The sequence below is a fragment of the Octodon degus genome, unplaced genomic scaffold (assembly GCF_000260255.1).
Source record: "Octodon degus isolate 3935 unplaced genomic scaffold, OctDeg1.0 scaffold00114, whole genome shotgun sequence".
Lineage (NCBI taxonomy): Eukaryota > Metazoa > Chordata > Mammalia > Rodentia > Octodontidae > Octodon > Octodon degus.
The window spans coordinates 232,681-237,824 of record NW_004524690.1 but is presented as its reverse complement, the minus strand read 5'-3'; the positions used below and the strand labels follow the sequence as shown (position 1 = coordinate 237,824).

The 5,144-nt window shown below is 33.7% G+C and overlaps 1 pseudogene; it reads right to left on the bottom strand.

The window, feature by feature from the left end:
* Positions 1–984: 984 nt before the first annotated feature.
* The window catches only part of LOC101576136, an 11,251-nt pseudogene continuing 7,091 nt past the window's right edge, over positions 985–5,144 (bottom strand).

The window sequence follows — 5,144 nt, the reverse complement described above, 5'->3', positions numbered from 1 at the left end:
AACAATGACCTTTCTGGAAAAGTGAACTTATTCTCAAGTAATTCCCTGTCAGAGATGTTCAAGAGCAAAAGAGAGTACTATTTTGGTGCTATTCTGCATATCTTTGTCCTATTTGCTATATACAAAAATAAGGTATAAGAGTACCAATGCCTACTTCTTCAAAGGACTAAGTTACATATACTGAAGTAAAATTTTTATTTTTCTGTTATGATAACTAGCAAAGTATATTTATAGATAATGATCAAAGAATATATACATTATTATAATAGCTTATTTTGTCATTTAATAAACAAATACTTGGCAATATTTTTATAATTATTTGCACAATTGATTCTAATATTATTGGAATATAAAAATGTAAGTAAAGTAATATTGATAAACTTTTCCCCCTAAAAGGGATAAAATGACATTCTCACTGTCACTTTTTATATTCTGGGAAAGAAATTATGAAGATAGATTCCATCTTTATACATCCCTAAATAGGCTTGTGAAATGAAAGCTCTTTGATATTTTCTAAGTTTCTGGGAAGAATTGTACTGGACCATTTATCTTTTAAAGGGCATGTAATTTGACTTTGTTGAGTCTAACATTGTATTCACCCCATAGCTACCACCAAATTAAGGTTGCAAAATTTAAGACAACTGGTAACATCACCTGATATGTATGATACTGTACATTCTTTTATTACACCGATTACATTGTCATCACTGTCTTCCACTGTCGTACCTTTTCTGTATTTCAAAAATTGTGGTTTTGTGGTACCCCTATGTATTTCTTGAGAGTGATTTACATGTGACATAGAAACGTGTTTATAAACCAATAACTCTATCTTACCTAAAGAATTCAAGGGCAAATAATTTATGAGTATGCTTTATGTGTGGAAATAAACAAGATATGTGTTTTGATGTCTATGTTTTTACTATGGGAGTCAGAGCAAAAATAATAGAAGCCAAAACTAACAATTTAAGTAATTTCAAGCTCAGGTTAAATACAGTTATAAAACAAGAAGCTCTGAGGCATCACATTGGGGAAGGATGGAGTAAGTTCTAATTGAGATGTGGTGTAACAAAATGTCACTGCACATCAAAAAGGGATATTAAGCACAGACTTAAATGTTCTGAATGACCATCTTGACAAAAATAAAATAAAACAGCCTGGACCAAGCTCAGGCCTACCATGTGAGTGAGACCTTCCTCTGCGCTCTTGGGACTACTTGAAGATATACTCATAAGTAAAATAAGCCAGACCCACATGTGTAAATATTGCATAGTTTCCCTATTATAAGAAATCAAAAGAAGAAATAAAAATAGAAGGGTATAACACAATTAAAAGGAAAGTGAGAACTTGAGGATTAGACAACGAAGAGAGGGCAAGGAAAGAAGCTAGGAAACATGACGGGCAAAGCCACACATTTACATGTACATGATGGGTAAGGTAATGATGCTGAGAATCTTCAGCAGGTTTTTGAAACTATAAGTTAAATGGTAGGATTCTTACCCTGACTAACTATATATGCTGATACCTGTGAACTAAGCAACTGCACTGAGGATAGCAATGTGTAATGGTAGGGTCATGCTTGGAATGCTTGTCATTCTGGTCTTCTAAACATACTTCCTGTCATGACATACCAATTACTGCCATATTGTCTCTCAAGTAAATGTTTCTTCAAAAGAAAAAGGGTAATAAATGAAGACAAGAGACAAAAGTCACAGAACGGTCCTGCTACAGTGCTGTATTTGGTTAGATTTCTAAACTTGCTTATTCCTATTTTTTAAATAGTTTTTTATTTTTTAATTTTTTTCTTCATATTCTGTAGAGACTTAAAGGTTAATATATCAATACTTGATAGAAAATACTTGCTCCATGTTATGCGTAAGATGTTTGATATTCAGACAGATAGTGAGATTAAGCTCAACAGTTTATGTTTCAGGGTAATAACAGTAAGCTTCTCTTCTGGAAGGTTAACAAACTAAGTTTGCAGACTAAAAGTTAGAGAAAAAGAAGGGCTTCAAGGACAGCCAACATTTTGTCCCTAGCCTTTCAATATCAGTGAAGATTTAGGACATAGTAAGTCCTGTACTGTAACATCATGTAACTCAGTTTTGTCCCAAATTTTCTGATCAAGGAGATTATGGGGCCACAGAGGAAAGTGACTGATGATGTAGACTGTGCCTAAGGAGGGTCACATTGAGAGAAAACATTCTGTCAGGCTTTCACAGAAAGCAAATTAGTCAAACAATGGCTGTGACTCATCCACATGGCTGACACTGTCAAAGGATCTGCAAACTGTGGTACAGGGTTTCAGGATAAATCCTGAGGGGATTTGACTGACCTGTGCAGATACAAAAACTACATTTCTTGTTATATAGATCTTGCTTTATCTTAGTCTTAACCATGCAGCAGAAAAGTATAAAAATGAAGTATAAAAAGTAAAGCCATGTTAATATGCTGAGCTGTAAAAGGCTCAAGTCAACAACTTCTGACATTGTCAGTCTTATGGAAAATCCACTACTGCCATGGACTACTGGACTATACAGGAATATTTTGCTGAGTTCTAGCACCTATAATATTTAAATGATGATGTGTGGGCATGTCAGGGCCAGAGGCAATGCTCACTGCCATTGTTGAGGAGCTCCTGTAGAGCACACTCCAGGTACCAGATCACTAAGCATACTTGGCTGATGGTCATTGGCAGAAGAGCAGCCCTGTCCTGCCCCACAATTTATCTATTCACTCCCTTCCCTACCCTCAGCTGATAAATACTCAGCTGCTTCCCAGAAAAATTGGATCAGTGCCATCAGCCTGGTCACCAGAATCTTTCTTCTCCATCGGTAGCTCACCATGATGATGGAATACCCTTCTCTGACAAAACTAAACAAAAAAAGGGATGCAAATGAACTACCATTTTGTATCTGTATATTCAAAATAAAAGAGACATACAGTTACATTCTCTTAATTCAGTGAATAGAAAGATTTGTTCTAATAGTGTTTGTAAATAGGATATCATGTCTGAATCTTGTACAACAAATAACCACTAAGAAAACAATATGCAATGTATTAATTATTGAAGCTGTCCTAATAATTGGTTTTGAAACTGTCTCATTGCTATTTGTTTCTCAATAAAATTATTTTTAAAAAATGTTGTTCCCCATCAATTACTTATACCTTGCCACATTTGCCACTGGCAGTCATGCAAAATAAATAAATAAATAAATAAATAAATAAATAAATAAATAAATGTCTACAGATGAGTAAAAGAACTAGAAAAGAGCACAAAATAAATGACAGGGTGATTGTATTATATGAAAACTGAGCAATAAGTGATAAATCCAGATAGGCAAGGAAAAATGATATGAGAGAGAGAGAGAGAGAGAGAGAGAGAGAGAGAGAGAGAGAGAGAGAGAATTTGAAGAGCTGTTTAAATTTAATGACTGCATAAAATGCTTATAGTGGGTAAATGAAAGAACCTCTGAGTCCACAAAAATATTGGATGGATGCAAGTCTTATTACTCTTTTGAAACACAGTGTACTTTCAAAATATTTTATAATAGAATATGCTTGTAATCTTTTGGATCTTGAATACCTCTCAAAGGCTCATGTCTTAAAAGTTGAGTCCCGAGCTTGAGTCCCCAGGTGGTAGAGCACTTAAGAGATGGACCCTCGTAAGAGGTGTTAGTGAACTTAGAATTTCCCTCAGAGGAGTTTACGTATTGGTTATTTTCTTTCTTCATTCCAGCCTTGTGTTAATGTCTTATGCCAACACAACGTGCCCAAGTAATAAGACCCACCAGTCAAGGACTATAATATCCAAAATGAGTTAGTCACACAATACAGCCCAGATTCAGACAGAGAACTTCACCTTCAGTTTGGTAAGTAGAGATGGTTGCCATCTGTATTTAACTTAATGAGTGGCATATACATCCACTCATTAAGTATTGTAGATTCTATATTTCTGTTGTCATGTTATCTGTCTCACTTATCACCACTATTTCTTAATCAGATTGTCACTAATTAATCTATAAGACAACCAGAATAAACTTGCTTATGTCATTCAACATAGTTTTTATTGAATAGGGAAATATTAAATCATACCACCCACTCTATGATTTTGCTTCTATTGAGCTACTCTATGCTTATTGTCATAAACTCCAAACGATTTTCTGAATTACACATTGGATGTGCTACCTAAAATTCTGGGAAAAAGAATTGTTTTAACTTTATACTTATATTTATCAGTCAATATGTTGTTAGTTGATTTTTGTTTAAAGCATTACTGGACATATAATATTTTAATGTAAATTTAACTATTCTTTTCTTTGTATGCCCTTAATTATTGTAATTATCCCTAGAACAATTATTTCTGTGACTTATCTTTATGAACTTGTCAAATTCCACAAAAGATTTACTACTATGTGCTCAAATATTTTAATTTCTTGCCATATTTAGTTCCTTTATTTGTGCCTAAAATTTTTAATTAGAATGATACATAATATCTAATAACAACTTTCTATTATTATAAATCAAGCAGTTTACTGCCAGAAAACTAACATATGTTGAAGGAGAAAGTTAAATACACAACAACTGGGATTTTGTGAAACAATGAAAAATTCAAGATTAAAATTTAATGTTAAACCTGGGCTGAGATGTAGACTTTAAAATATGAGTAAATATAGAGTTGAAAACTTATTCAACAGTGAAGCTATCTGAAAAAGATAACTAATTTAAGAATAAATCACTCTGTTTAATTTGAGTTGTTGACAGGTTTCAAGCCCTTCCTAGAAAAAGATGAACATGTATTCTATGAGGACAATGACTCAATATGATTGGTCATTAGTTTTTGGTTGCAAATGACAAGCTCATTCATTTAAGTAGCTGAGGTCAGAGGTGAAATACAACTCTGTAGATCCCTGGTACAAACAGAAATGTGACTTTATTGAGTCAGTTTCACTACAAATTTAGTTTATGTTCAAGCTCCTTAAATTTCATTCAGTTGCAGTTTGCTCCCTTCCAGGTCATCTTTGGATCTTTTGGTTAGGATAGAGTACTTCCAATACATCCAAGTGAACTTCTCTTTATCTAATTAAATCACCATTTCTCTCTCTCTCTCTCTCTCTCTCTCTCTCTCTCTCTCTCTCTCTCTCTCT